The following is a 22,293-nucleotide window of genomic DNA, read 5'->3' on the forward strand; positions in this document are numbered from 1 at the left end:
CACCCAAGTTAAGGGAGAGAGTGCTCAATGAGCTTCACGAAGGTCATCTGGGAGGGGTGAAAATGAAAAGCCTTGCTAGGGCTTATGTGTGGTGGCCGGGGATCGATCAGCAAATCGAGGACCTGACAAAGAGCTGCTCAGGATGCCAGAAGGTCCAAAATGCACCACCACATGCCCCTCTACACCCATGGGAGTGGCCCTCATCTCCATGGCAACGGGTGCATATTGATTTTGCTGGTCCATTCATGGACTCAATGTTTTTAATAGCCGTGGATGCGCACTCGAAATGGCCTGAGGTGATCAAAATGTCCTCCACCACCACGGAGAAAACTATTGCAGTCCTACGGACCATTTTTGCCAGGAACGGCTTGCCAGAGCAGATTTGCTCTGATAACGGGCCACAGTTTGTGTCCGAAGAGTTTCGAAGATTTATGAAAAGGAATGGGGTAAGGCATTACACATCCGCCCCGTATCATCCAGCCACAAATGGATTGGCTGAGAGGTTCGTACAAACCTTTAAAAAAAGCAGTAAAGGCCATGTGCGATGACGACATTCCACTGCAGCATAAGAACATAACATAAGAACATAAGAAATAGGAGCAGGAGTAGGCCAATCGGCCCCTCGAGCCTGCTCCGCCATTCAATAAGATCATGGCTGATCTGATCCTAACCGCCAATCCACTATCACAGAACCATCTCCTGAATCTAACAGAATTAGACACACGAAATAGGAGCAGGATCAGGCTACACGGCCCCTGGGCCCGCTCCGCTACTCACAGGGCCATGACCGATCCGAACCTAGACTCATGTCCAAATTCCTGCCCGCTCCCCGTAACCCTTAATTCCCTTTACTTCTAGGAAACTGTCTATTTCTGTTTTAAATTTATGTAATGATGTAGCTTCTACAGCTTTTTGGGGCAGCATATTCCATGGACCTACCACCCTCTGAGTGAAGTAGTTCCTCCTCATCTCAGTTTTGAAAGAGCAGCCCCTTATTCCAAGACTATGCCCCCTAGTTCTAGTTTCACCCATCATCGGGAACATCTTCCCTGCATCCACCCGATCCAACCCCTTCACAATCTTATATGTTTCAATAAGATCGCCTCTCATTCTTCTGAACTCCAATGAGTAGAGTCCCAATCTACTCAACCTCTCCTCATATGTCCATCCCCTCATCCCCGGGATTAACCGAGTGAACCTTCTTTGTACTGACTCGAGAGCAAGTATGTCCTTTCTTAAGTATGGACACCAAAACTGTACGCAGTATTCCAGGTGCGGTCTCACCAATACCTTGTACAACTGAAGCAATGGGCCAGAAATTCGCGGCCAGAAGCGTGAGTACGGTCGGGGTACTCACGCATCTGGCCGTTGGAAATGCCGGCGTTCAGCAGGAACAGCGCATGCGGGGAACGCCGGCATTTCCAGACCTGAGGTCTATTCACAGCGCGTGCGACTGCACAGGCAGCGCTTGCGCAGTGAACTTTGTGGATTTCAATGATGGATTCAGTGAGGGCAAGTCCTTAGAAGTTACACTTGAAAAAAGCAAGTGTAAAGTTGTTCATTGGCTGCGGAGGAAGATATATTTTATCGTGGAGCTTCTGAAATGCAATATTTTTGTTTGGGAAAGGGAGGGAAGTTATTTTAAGAAATTTTAAGTAAGTTTTAAAGTTAAAAAAATTTTTTTTTAAAGGGTTTTCAGAACGGTAGGTAGAAGGAGCAATTGTGGCTGTGTGAATGGAATGTGAGAATGAGTTATGTATGTATGTCCACATATATTCCTTTACGCATATGTATGTATGTTTTATATTCCTTTACTAATGTGTATGAATGTATGTTTTTAATTATGATTTTCCAATAAGTTACTTTCTCTGAAAGTCATAATTAAATAATACATTCATACACATAAGTAAAGGAATATATACATAAGACGCAAAGGAATATATACAGACATACATACTTTCAGAAGCTCCACGATAATAAATATCTTCCTCCGCAGCCTCTGGAGCAACTGTACCCATGCTTTTTTCATGTGTAAGTTGTAATGACTTGACCTCACTGAAAGCATTAATGAAAGCGGCGAATTATACTGCGCACGCGTTCTGCCTCTGAACCCCTTCGTTCAGAGGACAGGAAATGCCGGTTTTCCCCACATGCACTGTGCATGCTGAAAACCGGCATTTCATCCGGCCAGATGCGTAAGTACCCCGACCGTACTCGTGCATTTGGAAGGGAATTACTGGGCCAACATTTTACATGTCAATAAAATGAAAAATTTAACAATTGCACGACTTGCCCCCTCGCATCTGCGACTGAGGGTCCAAGGAGGTGCATTGCGCAAGAGGTCATCATCGTACGTATCCTCACACTGTTCCCTTTGGGGAACTGTATGAAGTGGTGGAAGGATTTATGGCTGTGATTAACGCTCATTCCGTGACCGTAACCATCTTTGAACCAGCCATTAGGGTGGTTAGTCCTATGGCGGGAGGGTTTTACGGGCTCCCACAACCCATCTGAGGGGGGGGGGCCACCAACACCCACGGACGCAAGTATCCCGCTGGATGTCCACCCAGAATTTAAAGTTGGAGCTCCGACTCCACTTGCCGGGACTGTCTGGAGTGGGGTTCAAAACCCTACTCCTTCTGGCCCAGCGGCGGGGATGCTTACTGCTACGCAAAAGGCCCACTCCGCACAAAAGGTGACACCCATACGTTTCCTGCGCCTTTTCCCTCCCCGTGACTGGAGCCCTATGCTGCCATTTCACGTTGCTAATCGGATTGGGCCTTTGTCATAGCGGTAGGATCCCCGCCGCTGGGCCAGATCAGGGTAGGGTTTCGAACCCCGCTCCAGACAGTCCCGGCAAGTGGAGTCGGAGCTCCGGCTCTAAATTCTGGGTTGACATCCAGTGGGATATTTGCGTCCGTGGGTGTGGGTGGCCCCCCCTCCTTGTATAGCTTGTGGGAGCCCGTAAAACCCTCCCGCCATAGGACTAACCGCCCTAATGGCTGGTTCAAAGATGGTTACGGTCACGGAATGAGCGTTAATCATGGCCATAAATCCTTCCACCACTTCATACAGTTCCCCAAAGGGAACAGTGTGAAGACACGTGTGACGACGACATTGCTAAATAAATAAATGGAATTAAAAAAATTCTTTTTGGGCTTTTAAAAGTCTTTAAATTGCTTTAATTCTCTTTAAAACTACTTCAGATTACTCAAAATAATGTAAACATTTTAAAAAGTTTATAAAAGTTACCAAAATCTTCAAAAAACTTCCAAAAACCTATTTAAACTGCTGCTTTGCATGTAAAAATGCTTAGCAGCTTGACAGAAACATTGGGGGTGTGTCCAGTGAAACTGAGACCTCAAGGGGCGTGTCTCACTTACACTGCACGCTCCTGGCTTCGCGCTGGCTGCACTCCTGGGCGGCGTGACATCATACGCTGCCCGGGATTCTTCTTTTTCAAACACCAAGTCCAGGCGTCCCTGGAGCTGATCGGCAGTAGCGCGGGGTAAGTGCATATACGGGGCTTGCATGCGCGGCAAGCCCCGTTCACCAATTTCTGGCCCATTACCTCCCTATTTTTATATTCTATCCCCCTAGCAATGAAAGCCAACATTCCATTAGCCTTCTTAATCACTTGCTGCACCTGCATACTAACCTTTTGAGTTTCGTGCACCAGGACCCCCAGATCCCTTTGTACTTCAGTACTTTCCAGTTTCTTGCCATTAAGATAATAACTTGCTCTACGATTTTTCCTGCCAAAGTGCATAACCTCACACTTTCCAGTATTGTATTCCATCTGCCAAATCTCTGCCCACTTACTTAGCCTGTCTATGTCCCCTTGAAGGTTTTTTTTATGTCCTCCTCACTCACTACTTTCCCCCCCATCTTAGTATCATCTGCAAACTTTGATATGTTACACTTGGTCCCCTCCTCCAAATCGTTAATATAGATTGTAAAGAGTTGGGGACCCAGCACTGACCCCTGCGGAACACCACTAGTTACTGATTGCCAGTCTGAGAATGAACCATTTATCCCAACTCTCTGCCTTCTGCTAGATAGCCAATCCTCTATCCATGCCAGAATATTACCCCCAATCCCGTGATTTTTTATCTTAAGCAATAATCTTTTGTGTGGTACCTTGTCAAATGCCTTTTGGAAGTCTAAATACACTACGTCCACTGGTTCCCCTTTATCCACCCTATACGTTACTTCCTCAAAGAACTCCAGCAAATTTGTCAAACATGACTTCCCCTTCATAAAACCATGCTCCGGCCATGATGTTCTTTAACCGAAGGTTGAGATCTCGTCTGGATTTGCTCAGACCAAAAATATGAAGAGATGTTGAGAATAAGCAATTCCAGCACATCAATGAGAAGCCGACAAGGAGCTTCCGTGTAGGGCAACCAGTCTTGGCTCGCGACTACCGAACAGAGAAATGGCAACCAGGAACGATATGCACACAGCAGGGGCCACTAATGTACACAGTGGATGTTGGGGAGAACATTGTGAGACGCCATGCTGACCAGATCCTAGAGTCACAGGAACGAGTCAACCCCATGTCTCGGCCATACGTATCTGGGGAGGAACCCGACGTACAGGTCGCATCTACCTCAGAAACAATAGCATTGGAAGCTGATGAATCAACTGACGACAGGGTGTTAGAATCGCCTCCGCACCAAGAGCGAGACACTCGGGAAAGGCCTTATCCAGAAAGAATCAGGAAGCCTCCCCAAAGACTGAATTTATAAATAGACTATTTCCAGTTAATGTTGCATGTTAAAAGTGTTAATTGTAATTAGTTTGATATTCAATTGTTAAATGAGTGTTATGGTACTGTTAATCTAAAAGGGGAGGAATTGTAATGTATGTACCTTTAAGGCGGAGAACTACTTTTTACAGTTCCTGTATCCTGTAGTACCGGCAGTGACCACACCTGTATATAAACCCTGAGTGGTGCTCTGTTCAGTCAGTTACAGTTTGAACCCTCATTCAGTAAACACCTGTTGATCGTTCCCTGCAGTCTTTGTCTCATTATTGAAGGACACATTAAGATACCCGGATCTAACAGAACCGTCTTCTTCTTCAAACGCCACGATGGCTATCTGGGCGCTCAATTCTTCAACCACCCACCGTGTCTTTCCCCGGGATCCCCAATTATACTTCTCAATCGAAGCCTTATCTCCCGCCTAATCAAGGTTGGTCTTTGTTTAACTTTTGGCGGGCTTATAGCACAGCGGGGTAGTTATTATATTTAAACTGCTTTCGGGGTGGCTGGTGATGGCCATCTCTGGTCTGGAATGACCTGGTAATGTTTTAATGTTTTCTTGATGTCTTTAACGGGTCCTTGATGCGTTCTGTATGAATATGGAACTGTTCCCCTTTGTCTGGGTAAACATTTAGATGGCCTTTATCTACAGGCCGATCTGACTGGATCTGCATCCAATCTTTATGTATGTGTTAAAGTCTGGTTTCGTTTTCTCAGAGACGGCTTCCAGAACTTACTGTGGGTTGAATCCACAAAGGCTGTCTGGGGACTGCAGGAACCATTTTAAAGTGTCCCAATAAGTCGGTCACGGGATCTGGCAGCCATTTTATGTGTCCCTTTTCTGGGCTTCTTTTAAAACAGTCTTTTAAAAATCACGGCCTCTTCTGCCAGAGGACCCTTATAATACAATATTAATTTTGCGAATTCTACAGGGAGGGTGCCGGGAAGGCAGAAATGCATGCATACAGCATGATTAGCTTGAAAGTGAGAAATTTTGGTGGGCTGAGGGGGAAGTGGGACGAAGGATTTGGAATGAACATACTGTTTGTTATAAATCTCATCATTCATCAAGAAATTACTCGTGAAATAACGCTGGACGGCCAGCTGGTGGCGCCATCCAAGGAGTATAAAGGCGTCGGCCCCAGCTTTCCAGGGACATTTTGTAAGACAAGGAACTAGTGAAGTACAACTAGACCTCCATGTTCTGAAACAAATTGATTAAAGCCTTGCTTTATGCTCAAACCAAGTGCGTAGTGAGTTTTATTACATCACCGTTGTTGTCCTCAAGGGGGTCAACGTTGCCGGTGGCCACGGTGCCCACGACCTGGTGCCCAATGATCTGCAGCACTCGAGTCTCCAGCTGGCTCAGCTCTTCAATGTTGACTTGGCCCCCACCTGTCTGGTCCTGCTCCCGTCGGTTGTGAGTGAACTTAGCCTGCAAGAGCAAGGGAAGTGTGTTAGTGAGTGTGGTGTGAGATGTGGGTGTGAGTGTTGATAGGTAGAGATTGTTGGTGGGTGAGTGCTGGGGGTGTGGTGCATTGAGCAGTGTGTGAAGATTGTGGTACAGATGGTGGTAGCATTTGTTGAAGCTTTCACTCACCCTGACCACACGTGTGAGGTCGTTAAACTTCTTGCTGCACTGGGTGTGGGTCCTGGGGACCACAGTGCTGCCCGTGACGTGGTCTACCATCTCCCTCCACATAGTACGGCAGACTTGTGGCGAGGGCCTCCTGCCAGTTGGTGGGTACAGGACCGCCCGCCTTCTTTCCACCGTGAAAACCTATGCCCTCCAGAGCATCATCCAAGAACCTAGGGGCCCTCTTCCTCCGTCTCCAGTCTGCCATGGTTCCTACGGATGTCTTTTAACTAGTGTTTGGTTTGCTATTTGGGCAGCTGCACACCCAACAATCCTGAGAATAAGGTGCTGCAGCATCAATGAACCTCCCCTTTAAGTGGTGGGAAAAGCCTGTGGCAATCATGACTAGCAATTAGACTGCCCCCGATATTGGTCCAGCTTTTCACTGTACTGTTTTTGGTGTGAACAATAAACAAATAACTGTAAATTAACAAAAAAAAATTAAAGGAAACTTAACAACTTAAATTAAAATTTGGTTGCCGGGGGTGATGATGCACTCCAGTACCTCCGGTGTCCACCAGTCATGGAAGGCCTCGAGTGGACACCACGTGCTCCATCTCCAGGCCCACCTGGGCGCGAACATGGCCGCGGAAGAGAGGCAGGCAGTTGGGCCGAACGACCCCCTGGACCTATTAATGGCCACTTTGGCCAGGCCTAGGAGCAGTCCTACGAGGAGGTCCCCCGACCTGCCCGCTCCCCTCCGCACCGGGTGACCAAAGATCAGGCGCATGGGACTGAAGTGCAGCCAAAAATCGAGGAGCAGCCCCTTCAAATAATGGAAGAGGGCTGCAACCTCTCACACTCTGTATATACATGGAACACGGACTCCCAGCTTTTCAGTGTACTCTTCTGGTTTTGGGTGGTTAAACAAATAATCTGTAACTAATAAAACTTTAAATAAATTTTAACAACTTAAATTAAAATTTGATTGGCCGGGGTGATGTTGCACTCCAGTCCCCGTGGCGCCCACCGGTCGCGGAAGGCCTCAAGTGTGCCGGCGGACACCGCGTGCTCCATCTCCAGGGCCACCTGGGCGTGAAAATGGCCTCGGAAGTGTAAGCGGTTTTGATGCTAGCCCAATTGCTAGACGGACGGTTCAGATCGCCCCCGCCTTACGAAACTTCTACACCCGGGAATTATTATTCAGAGTGTAAATGGAATAAGTCACGGACAGGAATGCTTCGGTGAAAAATCATGCTTATATTTATTTGGTCTAACATACACTGGCTAAAACATGCATTCTAAATGAAATCACTGTCTCTGTGGAGAATAAAATCCAGGTTACAAACATACATACAGTACGATAGCAAAATACTGCAGATGTTGGAAATCCGAAATAACAACAGAAAATGCTGGAAAAACTCAGCAAGTCAGGCAACATCCGTGGAGAGAAATTTGAGTTGACGTTTCGGGTTTGACCCTTCTTCAAAACTGGAGAGAAAAGGAATACATACAGTACACAACTGGGGCCTATAACATGCAGTAATTTCCTTGTTGCTATGGTGGACTCTAACTCCACCCCTACCAACGAATTACCCAGTCACATAAACCCCTTCGCCTGGCTGAGCCAAATGAAGCTTCCACCCCGGAATAGCCCAAAAAAACTTCACTTCTGAGAAAAACCCTGAGCCCTTACAGCTCACGGGTTACCGGCTTGGGACACTCGAGACCATGCTTACCACCACACACAGTCGGTCTCGATCGCTCCGCTCAGCTGTGGGAAGTCACTGCCCGGAGGCCGTTCCCTGTGAGGGGTATGCGGTTCTCAGTCTCAGGGGCTTCTTCCACTGGTACTTCCTCTTGTTAGGTCGATCTTCGTGGAGCGAGAGCGAGAGAGAGAGAATGGTGGACAAGGATCTATCTTTATAGGAGTCTTGCTACCCCATCTTTCCCGTAAATCTTTAAAATCCTTTTGTTTCTAAGCACTCCGGTGCTTAGTCAGCGATGGGCCATCATCAGACCCATGAGTATTCCGTGATTGGACTAATGGCCCTAAGTCTGGGACATCTCTCGGTCTTTGTGTTGGGAAAAACTGGCTCCTCTTTGGCTGGCTAGACTAGTGGGTTCATTGTTCTGCTTCTCTTCTGAGATGGAGGTGAGAAGTACTTTTGCATATTAGAGTGGCTTTCTAATAGGTTAAAGTTTAACGGGTGCCTCAGGGTCCTCAGCCCCTTCGTCAATGGCCCCCCCCTTCCTTTTTCCAGGACTGTCGGGCGAACCCATACATTCCGGATGACTGACAGTTCTTTTGTCACAGCCAACTGCCATGCGTTCTCTGGAGTTTTAACAAACCAGTTTTTCACGTATCTGCACAGGGTGATCCCATCACAAGGAAAATACCCTCAGAAAAATCCCATAAAGTCCACAAAATATTCTCGACTGAGTCCATTCTTCAAACAGAGACTTCGCGATCTCTTCAGAAGAGAGGCAGGCAATCGGGCCAAACGACCCCCTCGACCACCCGCTGCCTGGACCTATTAATGGCCACTTTGGCCAGGCCCAGGAGCAGTCCTACGAGGAGGTCCTCCGATCTGCTCGCTCTCCTCTGCACCGGGTGACCAAAGATCAGGAGCGTGGGACTGAAGTGCAGCCAAAAATCGAGGAGCAGCCCCTTCAAATAATGAAAAAGGAGCTGCAACCTCTCACACTCTGTATATACATGGAACACGGACTCCCAGCTTTTCAGTGTACTCTTTTAATTGGGTGCTTAAACAAATTGTCTGTAAATTAATAAAACTTTAAAGAAAACTTAACAAATTAAATTAAAATTTGGTTCCCGGTGGTGATAATGCACTCCAGTCCCCGCGGCGCCCACCAGTCGCGAAATGCCTCAAGCGTGCTGGCGGACACCGCGTGCTCCATCTCCAGGGCCACCCGGGCGCGAACATGGCCGCGGAAGAGAGGCAGGCAATCGGGCCGAACGACCCCCTCGACCGCCCGCTGCCTGGACCAATTGATGGCTTTTTTAGCCAGGCCCAGGAGCAGTCCCACGAGGAGGTCCTCAGATCTGCCCACTCCCCTCCGCACCGGGTGACCAAAGATCAGGAGCGTGGGACTGAAGTGCAGCCAAAAATCGAGGAGCAGCCCCTTCAAGTAGTGAAAGAGGGGCTGCAACCTCTCACACTCTGTATATACATGGAACACGGACTCCCAGCTTTTCAGTGTACTCTTTTGAATTGGGTACGTTAACAAATTTGACTGTAAATTAAACAAACTTCAAATGAAACTTAAACAAATCAAATTAAAATTGTGTTGTACGGGTTGATGATGCATTCCAGTCCCCGCGGCGCCCACCAGTCGCGGAAATACTCAAGCGTGCCGGTGGACACCGCATGCTCCATCTCCAGGGCCACCCGGGCGCGAACATGGCCGCGGAAGAGAGGCAGGCAATCTGGCTGAACGACCCCCTCGACCGCCCGCTGCCTGGACCAATTGATGGCTTTTTTAGCCAGGCCCAGGAGCAGACCCACGAGGAGGTCCTCCGATCTGCCCGCTCCCCTCCGCACCGGGTGACCGTAGATCAGGAGCGTGGGACTGAAGTGCAACCAAAAATCAAGGAGCAGCCCCTTCAAGTAGTGAAAGAGGGGCTGCAACCTCTCACACTCTGTATATACATGGAACACGGACTCCCAGCTTTTCAGTGTAACGTCAATGAGCTTGAGTTTTTAGACTAGAATCGTGACTGCAATCATGTTAATGAGGAGTCAGCATGAATTTTGCGTGCATCCTAGACGATTTTCAGGTGGCGCAGCTTAACCTTTTTTAGGCTAAACATTGCCCATTTCTTGGCTATAATGAATTTCTAGCCCCAAGTGTTTAGCCGTGATGGTCTGGTCATCATTAGTGTGGGGGAGACTTGATGGACCAGCTTGTATTTTGCTGCTTGTCATTCAGTATGTTCATATGACCTCAGTCTCTGAGATTCTCTGAAATTTTGGAGATTTGGAGTAACTTGGCAGCATTCCATTTGTGAGTGAAGTTTCAATGGAATTCTCAGTGGCCCGTGAAAAGGAGTTTGGAGTAAACCATCCAACTCGTCTCTCTCCCTACCATGGACCTGCTATAGATCCTTATTCAGACCATTTTCGCATCCCCTCCTTGTTTGCACCAAGCACAAATTCCTTTACTTCCTGTTGAACTGGAATCACTGAGGGGGTGCAGAACATTTTGAGGGGGGAACATTTTGAGCCAGAAGTCATGGTCCATGTGGGAACGTGGACTTGGGCATACTGGGCAAAATTTCAAAGTTTGCAGATGATACGAAACTCGGAAATATAGTAACCAACGAAGAGACGTCAGGAGGACAGGCCGACTGGTTAAATGGGCAGACACATGGCAGATTATATTTAACGCAGAGAAGTGTGAAGTGATACATTTTGGTAGGAAGAATGAGGAGAGGTGATATGAACTAAATAGTACAATTTTAAAGGGGGTGCAGGAACAGAGAGACCTGGGGTGTCTGTACACGAATTTTTGAAGGTGGCAGGCCAAGTTGAGAAGGCTGTTAAAAAGGCATACGGGATCCTTGGCTTTATTAATAGAGGAATAGTGTAGAAAAGCAAGGAAGTTATGCTAAACCTTTATAAAACACTGGTTAGGCCTCAGCTGGAGTATTGTGTTCAATTCTAGGCACCGCACTTTAGGAAGGATATCTAGAATTTGGAGCGGGTGCAGAAGAGATTTACAGGAAACTCTCATTTAAACGGCGCCTAAATGTCCGGAATTCTCTATTAACCGGCAAAATTCATACTCCGAAAACAACACCTCAATAACCGGAAATGTTGTCAAGTCCAAGTCCGAGTCTCCCGCGGTGGCCAAGTTAGTCAGTGGCGGTAGTTCTCCAAACTGCCACTACTCGGCTTCTTGGCGCTGTCGGAAGTCATTAAAGAGTTATGGATTACCCTCAACTGGCAGTACTGTACTTAATCAAGCATCACGGTGGCATAGTGGTTAGCACAGTTGCCTCACAGCGCCAGGGACCCGGGTTCAAATCCGGCCTTGGGTGGCTGTCTGTGTGGAGTTTGCACATTCTCCCCGTGTTTGCGTGGGTTTCCTCCGGGTGCTCCGGTTTCCTCCCACAGTCCAAAGATGTGCGGGTTAGGTTGATTGGCCATGATAAAAAAAATTGGCCCTTAGTGTTAGGGGGGATTAAATACGTGGGGTTACGGGGATAGGGCTTGGGTGGGATGGCTGTCAGTGTAGGGACCGGGTGCTAGGGTTTGGATGATCAGCCATGATCTCGTTGAATGGCGGAGCAGGCTCGAAGGGCCGAATGGCCTACTCCTGCTCCTAGTTTCTATGTTTCTATCTTCCACCATCCATTTAACACAACATTCTGTAGGTGAGTACCCAATTACTGTATACTGCACATTTCTTGATTTTTTTATTTTTGTTTGTTAAAAATAGCCTTGGTAGATAACCCTCTCCGTCATCCGGAATTTTTAATCAACCGGCACCATCCCGGTCCCGTCTGTGCCAGATACCAAAGGGTTTCCTGTACTAGAATGGTACCAGGGATGAGGGACTTCAGTTATGTGGAGAGACAGGAGAAGCTGGGGTTGTTCTCCTTAGAGCAGAGGAGGTTAAAAGGAGATTTGATAGAGGTGTTAAAATCATGAGTGGTTTTGAGAGAATAAATAAGGAGAAACAGATTCCAGTGGCAGAAGGGTCCGTGACCGGAGGACACAGATTTAAGGTGATTGACAAAGGAACCAGAGGTGACATGAGGAAATATTTTTTTACTCTGCGAGTTGTGATCTGCAATGCAAGGACGTTATGCTAAACTTGCCTGAGAAGGTGGTGGAAGCAGATTCAATAATAACATTCAAAAGGGAATTGGATAAATACTCGAAGGGATAACATTTACAGGGCTCTGGGGAAAGAGCAGGGGAGTGGGATTAATTGGATAGCTCTACCAAAGAGCTGGCGCAGGCAGGATGGGCCGAATGGCCTCCTTCTGTGCTGTATCATTTCTATGATTCTATATCCCTGCCCTCTCTGTGGGGAATGTCTCCAGCTCCATTGCCAGCGCTGACTAGTCGGAAGAATCAGATCATTGTAAGCATTGTACTGTACTGTGCGATGCTCTAAATTTGAGACTGTGGCGTACCGATCACTGAAAGGACACAATCCGCTTTTCGGTCCGTAGACTATAAATCAGGCGTCATGCCTTTAAGAAGGATCACACCTTTAAGAAACTCGATCTGCAACATAGTTAAGCCCAGAGGAGCAGTCGAAGCTGTGGACTGATGAAAGGCAGTCGGACTTGGTGTAGGCTCTGACGCCATTTTGTGTTCAACATGCAGCCTCAACAATTAAACCTTTTCTGTTGAACCTCTCCGAGTTCAGTATTTTTTGCTAGGAGTACGTAGACTCCTACATTGGTGACCCCGACGCTCAGGACGACTCCTAACCGTAACCATGGCTGACACAAACGCAGTTTCTGTGAAGCTGCCGGAGTTCTGGGAGAACCTAGCCACCGCCTGGTTCCTTCAAGCCGAATCGCAATTCCGACTCCGCAGCATCACCGCCGACGCAACGATGTACGACTACCTCCTCGCCTCCCTGGGCAGCTCCACAATCACGAAAGTCTGGACATCACTACAAAACCCTCCGGAGGGAGGCAAGTACGCACATCTCAAGGCCGCACTCCTTAAAAAATTCACAGCCTCCCAATTTTTGCGCAACTACCACCTCCTCGACCTCCCGGGCCTTGGTGACTCCACGCCGTCAGACTTGCTCTCACACATGCTTGCTCTGACCGACGAGAAACCGCCCGGCTCCCTCTTCCGCACGCTCTTTATCCGCCAACTACCTCCCAGCATCCGCCCGGCGATCGTGGCGTCCAGCCTCACGGACCTTGAGGCCCTGGCCGACGAAGCCGATAATCTCCTGTCCGCCAGCTCCAACCACGCCGTCACCCCCGACCTGGCCTCCGCAGCATCGGCGCGCGCTCCACCCTCTATCGCGCGGCCACACAGCTCGGCCACGAGGCCCCCACGTCCCCCAAGCCCTCCGACCCAGGGCTACTGCTACTTCCATACCCGGTTCGGCGCACGGGCACACCGCTGCAGCCATCCCTGCACGTTTCCAACCACCCCCACACCGGCCTACACGATGGCCATGGGGCAAGCAGGCGCGCTGCTGTATGTTACAGACAGCGCCTCTGGACGCCGTTTACTATGCGACACGGGCGCGCAGCGCAGCATCATCCCCGCGCCCGCCCTCGAGATCCAGCAAGGCGGCCGCGGGCCTGCGCTGGCTGCCGCCAACGGCACCGACATCCGGACGTACGGCACCCGCACCGTCACCATCGACCTCGCAGGCCGCCGCTACCACTGGGAGTTTATCACCGCCAAGGTGCTCTCCCCACTCCTCGGTGCAGATTTCCTGTGCGCTCATGGCCTGTTGGTCGACATGCCTCGGCGCCGCCTCGTGGACATGAACACCATGTCACCTATCCCGGGTGCCATGGCCCCCCCCCCAACCCACCGAAGTGGCGTGGCAGTGCCGCGCCCGCTCAACGGACGACTACTCAGCACTCCTGGCTGAGTTCCCAGACCTCACCAACCCGACCTTCTCCGCGAAAGTTGCTAAGCACGGGGTAGAACACTTCATCCCCACCACAGGCCCACCGGTGTATGCCCATGCCCGCAGGCTGGACCCGGCCAAGCTGGAGATCGCGCGGGCCGAGTTCGCCACAATGGAACAGCTCGGCATCATCCAGCGCTCCAACAGCCCCTGGGCCTCCCCACTCCACATCGTCACCAAACCCGACGGGGGATGGCGCCCCTGCGGGGACTACCGGCGCCTAAACGACGCCACCACGCCGGATCGGTACCCCATACCGCACATTCAAGACTTCTCGGCTAGACTGGCCGGCCGCTCAGTCTTCTCCAAAGTCGACCTGGTGCGCGGTTACCATCAGGTGCCAGTCCACCCCACGGACGTTCCCAAGACGGCCATAATCACCCCTTTTGGGCTATTCGAGTTCCTCCGAATGCCCTTCGGCCTCAAAAACGCGGCCCAGGCCTTCCAGCGGCTCATGGACTCGGTCCTCCGGGACCTGAAGTTCCTCTTTGTCTACCTGGATGACATCCTGGTAGCTAGTTCCTCCAAGCAGGAACACATCGAGCACCTCCGCACCCTGTTCCAGCGGCTCAGTGAGCACGGGCTCATCATCAGCCCAGCCAAGTGCCAATTCGGCCTCAACAGGATCGAATTACTCGGCCACCACATCACGCAGGACGGAGCCATTCCCCTGCCCGCCAAGGTGCAAGCCGTCCAGCAGTTCCCCCGGCCTACCACCATCAAAGGCCTCCAGGAGTTCTTGGGGATGATCAACTTTTACAACCGCTTCATTCCCGGAGCGGCCTCCCTCATGCAGCCCCTATACGAAGCCCTCCGGGCTAAGAAAGACAGAATGGCGATCGAGTGGTCGGCGGATATGTCGACCGCTTTCGACTCGACCAAAAAGGCGCTCGCCGACGCCACCATGCTCGCTCACCCACAGCCCAACGCCAGGGTGGCCCTCACCACGGACGCCTCCGACCATGCGGTCGGCGCCGTGTACAAACAGTGGGTCGACGGGGCCTGGCAACCGCTGGCCTTTTTCAGCCGCCAACTGCGCCCCCCGGAGGCCAAATACAGCGCCTTTGACCGCGAGCTCCTCGCACTGTACCTGGCAGTCCGCCATTTTAGATTTCTTCTGGAGGGCCGCCCCTTCACCGTGTTTGTCGACCACAAACCCCTGACATTCGCGATGGCGAAATCTGCGGACCCGTGGTCAGCCAGGCAACAACGCCAGCTCGCCGCGGTGTCCAAATTCACCATGGACATCCGGCACGTCTCCGGTCAAGACAACGTGGTGGCCGACTGCCTATCCCGCCCCGCCGTCCACCTGGCAGTGGACTATGCTCAACTGGCAGCGGAGCAATGCACTGACCCCGATATGCTCTCCGCGCCCACAACCCTCCCAGGGCTGCGACTGACCAACGTCGCCTGCGGCCCGTCCGCCGTCGCAGTCAAATGCGACACCTCCTTGGCGCAACCCCGCCCCGTAGTCCCGGCGTCCTGGCGAAAACGGGTGTTCGACATCGTCCACGGCCTCTCACACCCCGGCACACGCGTGTCCATTAGACTGGTGGCCAACCGATTTGTCTGGCGCGGCCTGCGCAAAGATGTGCGCGTCTGGTCCAGATCCTGCATAGCTTGCCAGCGTGCCAAAATCCACCAGCATGTCAAAGCCCCACTCGAGGAGTTCACCGTGCCAGAAAGAAGGTTTGACCACGTCCACATCGACCTCGTCGGCCCCCTGCCGCCATCACAAGGTCACACGCACCTGCTGACAATCGTGGACCATACCACCCGCTGGCCCGAGGCCATTCCACTGACGTCCACCACCACCGCCGAATTCGCGAGGGCGTTCATCGGTACCTGGGTCGCTCGGTTCGGTGTCCCCTCCGACATGACGTCGGATAGAGGCCTGCAGTTCACCTCTGATCTGTGGGCCGCCATCGCCCGAAACCTCGGGGTGGCCGTTCACCGCACCACGGCTTACCACCCCCAAGCCAACGGACTGTGCGAGCGATTCCACAGGTCCATGAAGGCGTCCCTCCGCGCCAGCCTCGAGGACGAGGCTTGGATCGACCGCCTCCCGTGGGTGCTACTTGGCCTACGCTCCGCGGTCAAGGAAGACCTGCAAGCCTCGGCGGCGGAACTCGTGTACGGCCAGCCGCTGTGCGTACCCGGAGAGTTCCTGCCCACCGCCACGACCCCCTGGTCGGCTGACCAGCAATGCCGCGCTTTCGCCAACCGAGCACAACAGTTCGTTCCGGTACCCACCGGCCGGCACGGCGAACCAGCAACCTGCGTACCACCTAGCCTGCACATGGCCAAATTTGTTTTCGTGCGCCATGACGCCCACCGAGGACCTCTACGGCCCCTACAAGGTACTCCAGACGGGGAACAAGTTCTTCCTCCTCGAAGTGGGCGGCAGAACTGACAAGGTGTCGGTCGACCGGCTCAAGCTGGCGCACCTAGAGCCCGACGAACCCGTTCAAGTGGGCCAACCCCCACCGCGGGGCAGACCGCCTAAGAGCCCGACGCGTCCGACCGCCCCGCTCCCGACACCAACCGCCAAGAGCCGTTCCGGCCGTGCCATCAAGCCGCCACGCCGGTTCGTATACTCCCTACTAGCGGATTCTGGGGAGAGCTGTGTGGCGTACCGATCACAGAAAGGACACATTCTGCTTTTCGGTCCATAGACTATAAATCAGGCGTCATGCCTTTAAGAAGGATCACACCTTTAAGAAACTCGATCTGCAACATAGTTAAGCCCAGAGCGGGGGAGGAGCAGTCGAAGCTGTGGACTGATGAAAGGCAGTCAGACTTGGTGTAGGCTCTGACGCCATTTTGTGTTCAACATGCAGCCTCAACAATTAAACCTTTTCTGTTGAACCTCTCCGAGTTCAGTATTTTTTGCTAGGAGTACATAGACTCCTACAAGACTCTCTATTTTGGAAAAGGGGGTGCCACCTTGAGCAGTAAGTACACAGTTGTCTGTCGGGTTAATGCACTTGTGCAGCTGATATACTGTACACAGTAACATGTAGCTGTTTCTGGCTTGTATATTATTAGAATGACATTAGGTGGATCACATGACATTCAGAGAGGGAGAACCAAGGCTGGTATTTGGGAGAAGGTTCAACTCAGCTCTGTAGAAAATGACTGACTCAGCTTCTAGCTATTAAAAACACTTTCTGCGATCTCCTTTGGTGCACAGCTCACCAGAAGGTGAAAAGAGTGAAGCTTTGAATGTGGACTGACAAGGGTTTCTAACTGACCCACTTGGGAATATCAGCTTATTCTGGAACAACACAACAACTCTTTTTATCTCTGGATCAGCTATAACTGTAAGTGAATCTTACAATTCAAGGTGATTTTAAAACAACTTGTGAGTCTGTATGAATGATTTGATCAGACCTAAAATAGGTTCAATTAAACAAAACACTTGTTGAATACATATTGTTAGAAATTGTTTCGCTGCTTTCTAAAAAAAAATGTTCTCTCCACAGTTTGTGGAAAAATTGTGAACTATTTTGTTTTATAGAGATCAGAGTGATTAAGTTATTTGAAAGAAAAGATGTCCAGTATCATACTTTGATATTGCAATTGGGCACCTTTTCCCCAGTGACGCAGAACACATTTATGTTGCATATATCACACAGAGGAAATCGGATAAAGAAAGAGCTTGCATTTATATAGCACCTTTCACGACCTCAGGATATCCCAAAGCGATTTTCAGTCAATTAAGTAATTATGAAGTCTAGTCACTGTTGCAATGTAGGGAAAATTGGCAACCAAATTGTGCACAGCAAGATCTCACAGACAGCAATGAAATAAACAACCAGATAATCTCTTTTAGTGGTGTTAATTGAGGGCTAAATATTAGGCAGGACACCGGGAGATCTCCCCTACTCTTCTTTGAATAGTGTGATGGGATCTTTTACGTCCACCTGAGAGGGCAGATGAGGCCTCAGTTTAACATCTCCTCATCCTCATTCTGGAATTCGAGTTTAGTTCAGTTGGTATCATTCTTGCCTCGAATATAGAAGTTTGAGGGTTCAAGCCTCATTCAGAACTTCAGCATATAACCTACGTTGATGCTCCATTGCAGGATTAAAGGAGTTCTGCATAGTTGGACATGCTGTCCATCAGATGTTAAACTTAGGTCCCATTCAGATCCCGTGGCATTATTCAAGGAAGAGCCAGGAGGTGTTAATAGTGTTCTGGGCAATCTTCCTCCCACAACCAACACCACTGAAACAGATTAAATGGTCATTCTGTTTGTGGGATCTTGATGTATGCAAAATGGTTGCCCTTGATTGCCTACATGCAACTGTTGCCACACTGCAAGTTAACTCATCGCGTGAATGATGTGCTATTTATATGCAAATCCTTATTCTTTTATAATTGAGAACAGCTGGTACTACAAAAAAAGCTCTCTAATAACATGATCTAGCGTAACTACAATCTGTGCACCTATTTAGTTCCCATTTAAACTTCAGTGAAGCCATGTTATTTTGAATTAACTGGGCTACTGGTGCCACAGATGTGACCTTTTTGGGCTAGTATTTGCACTTGAGTGTTCATTGTGGAAAAACTTGGGTTAAAGATTGGCTGATTGATGCAAATAGGGTAATTTTTAGTGCCTTTATTGACTGATAATACAGACTTGGTAGCTGATTCTCTGCCTATCCCAAGCCAATTTGCTGGATGCCACTTTCACCTCAAATGGCCAATAGGATCCAGGAGCTGTGAAGCAACTTTAAAATGTTTGTTTTTGAGAAAAAGAGATGTAGAATAGCGTGAGTTTGGTTCAGTTGGTAGCATTCTTGTTATGCACCTCCATATAATTCACCGGGTGTAAAGCACTCTGAGACATTTCTGAGGGGCAATGGTGCTATATAACTGCACACCTATCTTTTAGAATAGGTATTAGAAAGAAAGAAGAACGTGCATTTATATAGTGCCTTTCATGACCTCAGGATGTCCCAAACGCTTTATAGCCAATGAAGTACTTTTTGAAAATGGGGTCACTGTTGTAATTGTGGGAAAATAATTAGGTAGTAAAATGTGACTAGAATAATTCACTATGGATACGAATACAAAAAATAAAAGTAGAAGAGAGAAGAAAATGCGAAGTGAGCAGGAGGAAAATGGTGAATTCTTTTCATAAATTTATATTTATTATTGAAATGCTTATCTTAATTACAGAGGTTATTGCTACAGTAAAAAATGTACTTCTGAAATTTGGAGAAATGTAATATTACTGTACTATTAGGCAATGTCCCCTGCACCGCCTCCTGCGCGGCATGGCTTCCCCCAATGCGCGCCCCATTCAAATTTTTGCGCATGCGGGCTATCTACAATATAAAAGCCGGTGAGCGGCCTGCGCGGGACCTTGCAGATGACTGCGCGGCCGCGCAGCTTAGTGGGAAGATTGCTATCAGGGTATGTTTCGTGTCACAGTGTGCGAGACAAAAACTTTAGAAAATGGCAAACTCGGGTGGCTTGGAATTTCTCTGGACCTGCTGGCAATCTAAGGGTCTGTGGCAAAATGTAACTTCTATCATTTCAGTTACTCAGCAGGGCAAGCAGTGTGAGCAGAATACATGACGTGGAGCTGAGGCATGCCATGTTTATGCCACTCTCCGTGATTAAATATAATTCATTTATGGGTTCTTCACTCTTGAGTTACCAGTGAAATATGCATCCCGTGTGGCTTCTCGCTGTGTGTGTGAAAGAGTTTGCGGGCTTTCACAAAATGTTTCAGATTTCTTGTTGGCATAGAGTTGTATTTTTGTAAGTTATTTATTATTTTCTTCTTTTCCCGGCCTACAGTCCCGATACCCCACCCAGCTGAGAAGGTGAGCGGATAACCTGCTCCCAGGTCTTTCTTCATGTTACTCTATTACTGAGCAGGAAAGTGGTGAGCAAAGAAGATCCAGGACCGGCAACACAGTGAAAAGCAACCTGAAGTGCTGCAGCTCTTTGGGTGTTGGCTTCCTGTAATTTTGGGTGGGTTGGCCTTGGGCCTTGCTGCATGCTCAATGCATTCAGTGGAGGGCAATGCATCCGGGAAGCACCTAGTGTGCGAGCAGCCTGTGCACTAACTGTGTAAGGCTCACCAAGGCTATCGACTCCCGTGTCCTCTCCATCAGCAAGACTGCCTACTTCCACCTAATATCGCCCGTGCCTCAGCTCACCTGCTGCTGAAACCCTCATCCATGTTTTAGTTACCTGCAGGCTTGACTACTCCAATGCTCTCCTGGCCGGACTCCTATCCTCCACCCTCCATAAACTTGAGTGCATCCAAAACTCGCACCAAGTCCCGTTCACCCACCACCCCTGTGCTCGCTGAACTACATTGACTCCTGGTCCACCAATGCCTCAATTTAAAAATTCTCATTCTCATGTTCAAATCCCTCCACGGCCTCGCCCCTCCGTATCTCTGTAACATACTCCAGCCCTACAACCCTCTGAGAACTCTGCGTTCCTCCAACTCTGACCTCTTGTGCATCCCCTCTATTCCTTCACCCCACCATTGCCGACCATGCATTCAGCCGTCTAAGCCCTGGAATTCCCTCCCTAAACCTCTGCGCCTCTCCACCTCTCTCTCCTCCTTAAAGCCTACTTCTTTGACCAAGCTTGTGGTCACCTGCCCCAATGTCTTCTTCTTTGGCTCGGTGTCAAATTTTGTTCGATTCTCGCTATAGAAATGCAAGTTGTTGTGTTGTTGACTTTTATTCTAATAGGGCTGAAGCACCATACCCTGACTTGAGAGCTGAAACATCAGTCCAGATGCTCAGTGCTTGTTAACAAAGGATACTGAAAGGGAGACCTGATTTTAAAATCAATGTTTTTCTGCTGGTTGGCCTTTTCTTGTAACAGGGCCACTCTTTTTTTGTGCCTGCATGTTCTTATCCTCCAGTAACCATTCTCATGCTGCCACCTGAGTTGAAGTATGACATAAAGTGAGAGTCTATGAATGTGTAACTTTGTTGGTTCATTATGAAGTTATAGGGAAAAATTCAGTCACGCCCCCTTTGGGGCGCTACTTTTAACGCCCCGAAAAAGTTAGCGCCCCCGCGCTGTAAATTGAGTGGTAGCGCCCTAAGCAGGGGGCGGGGCGCTACTGGAAGCGCTCCCCCTCCCTCCTGGGGCGCTACCATTCAATATCATGGTGCTACGTGCAACAGCACCATGTGCGGCGGCACATATTATAAACCTCCCTCCCCTGATTAAAAGGGAGGGGCCTAACGCAACGCGCACCGGGGCCCTGCCGGACCACCGGGGAGCGGGGTGCCGGGAAAAGAGCGATCGCAGCCGGTACTCTGCATGAGTAGGCGAAAGGGGACAGGTGCTGGCAGGCGGACCCCCAAAAAATGGCCGCCCGGCATCTGCCGTTTATTTAGTGCCGTCACGGACGCAAAAACGGCACCCTGACCCTGTCGTACATATTGTCCGGCGGCAGGTCAGAGGGCATGACCGAAGTTTGCGGCCGGGGTGCGAGCGGGGCGATGCACACGGCGATGACGTCATCGCCGCAGGACGCTACTGCCACTGCTAGCCTCCTGCTGAATTTCACGGGAGGTGTTAGTGGCGCCGGGCCCGGGCACTAGGTGCTTTGCGTCCCATTAGCGCCCCCTTCCCCGGGGCGCTAACGGGAGGCGCAAAACAACCCAATTTTTCCCCCTATAAGTCTCTCATAAGAACCTATAAGATGGAATAGACCAAGTTTCTGCATTCTTTGCTCAGAACTCAGTCCTATGATGCTAGGGATCAGTCCTGTAGCTCTGTTTTGGGTTGACTCCAGGATTGAATGTCTCCATTAGTACTCGGTGTCAGCCACTGCTCAGTTGGTAGCACTCATACCTCTGAGAAGGTTGTGGGTTTAAATCCCACTGCAGAGACTTGAGCACAATATCCAGGCCGACACTCCAGTGTAGTGCTGAGGGAGTGCTGCATTGTCGGAGGTGCCATCTTTCAGATGAGACGTTAAACCGAGGCTTTGTCTGCCCGAAGTGGACATAAAAGATCCTATGGCATTATTTTGAAGAAGAGCAGGGAAGTCCTGGCCAATATTTATCCCTCAACCAAAACAGCTCTCTGGTTATCTGGTCCTTCACATTGCTGTTTGTGGGAGCTTGCTGCACCCAAATTGGCTGCTGTGTTTCCTACATTACAACAGTGACTACACTTAAAAAGTAATTTATTGTCTATAAAGCACTTTGCGACATCCTGAGGTCGAGAAAGTTGCTACAGAAATGTTAGTCTTTCTTTCAAGGAGGACTCACTGTGCTATCTGTGAAGGAGCATTTCCTTG

At 49.7% G+C, this 22,293-nt stretch overlaps 1 protein-coding gene across 6 annotated transcripts in view; it reads left to right on the top strand.

The window, feature by feature from the left end:
- Positions 1-16,780: 16,780 nt before the first annotated feature.
- The window catches only part of dhrs7cb (dehydrogenase/reductase (SDR family) member 7Cb), a 52,221-nt gene continuing 46,708 nt past the window's right edge, over positions 16,781-22,293 (top strand). The window contains exons 1-3 of one of the 6 annotated variants that reach the window (XM_085963353.1): positions 16,781-16,948; positions 17,043-17,317; positions 19,809-19,834. The gene's annotated coding sequence lies outside the window, so the exon portion shown is untranslated. Of the gene's footprint in view, positions 16,949-17,003; positions 17,341-19,808; positions 19,835-19,859; positions 19,986-22,293 lie in introns of those variants that run through there. The other 5 variants (XM_085963356.1, XM_085963351.1, XM_085963357.1 and 2 more) reach the window with 5 other exon arrangements.

Source organism: Somniosus microcephalus, chromosome 21 (genome assembly GCF_052327205.1).
Source record: "Somniosus microcephalus isolate GS21.2 chromosome 21, FLI_Smic_1.0, whole genome shotgun sequence".
In the NCBI taxonomy this organism is placed as follows: Eukaryota; Metazoa; Chordata; class Chondrichthyes; order Squaliformes; family Somniosidae; genus Somniosus; species Somniosus microcephalus.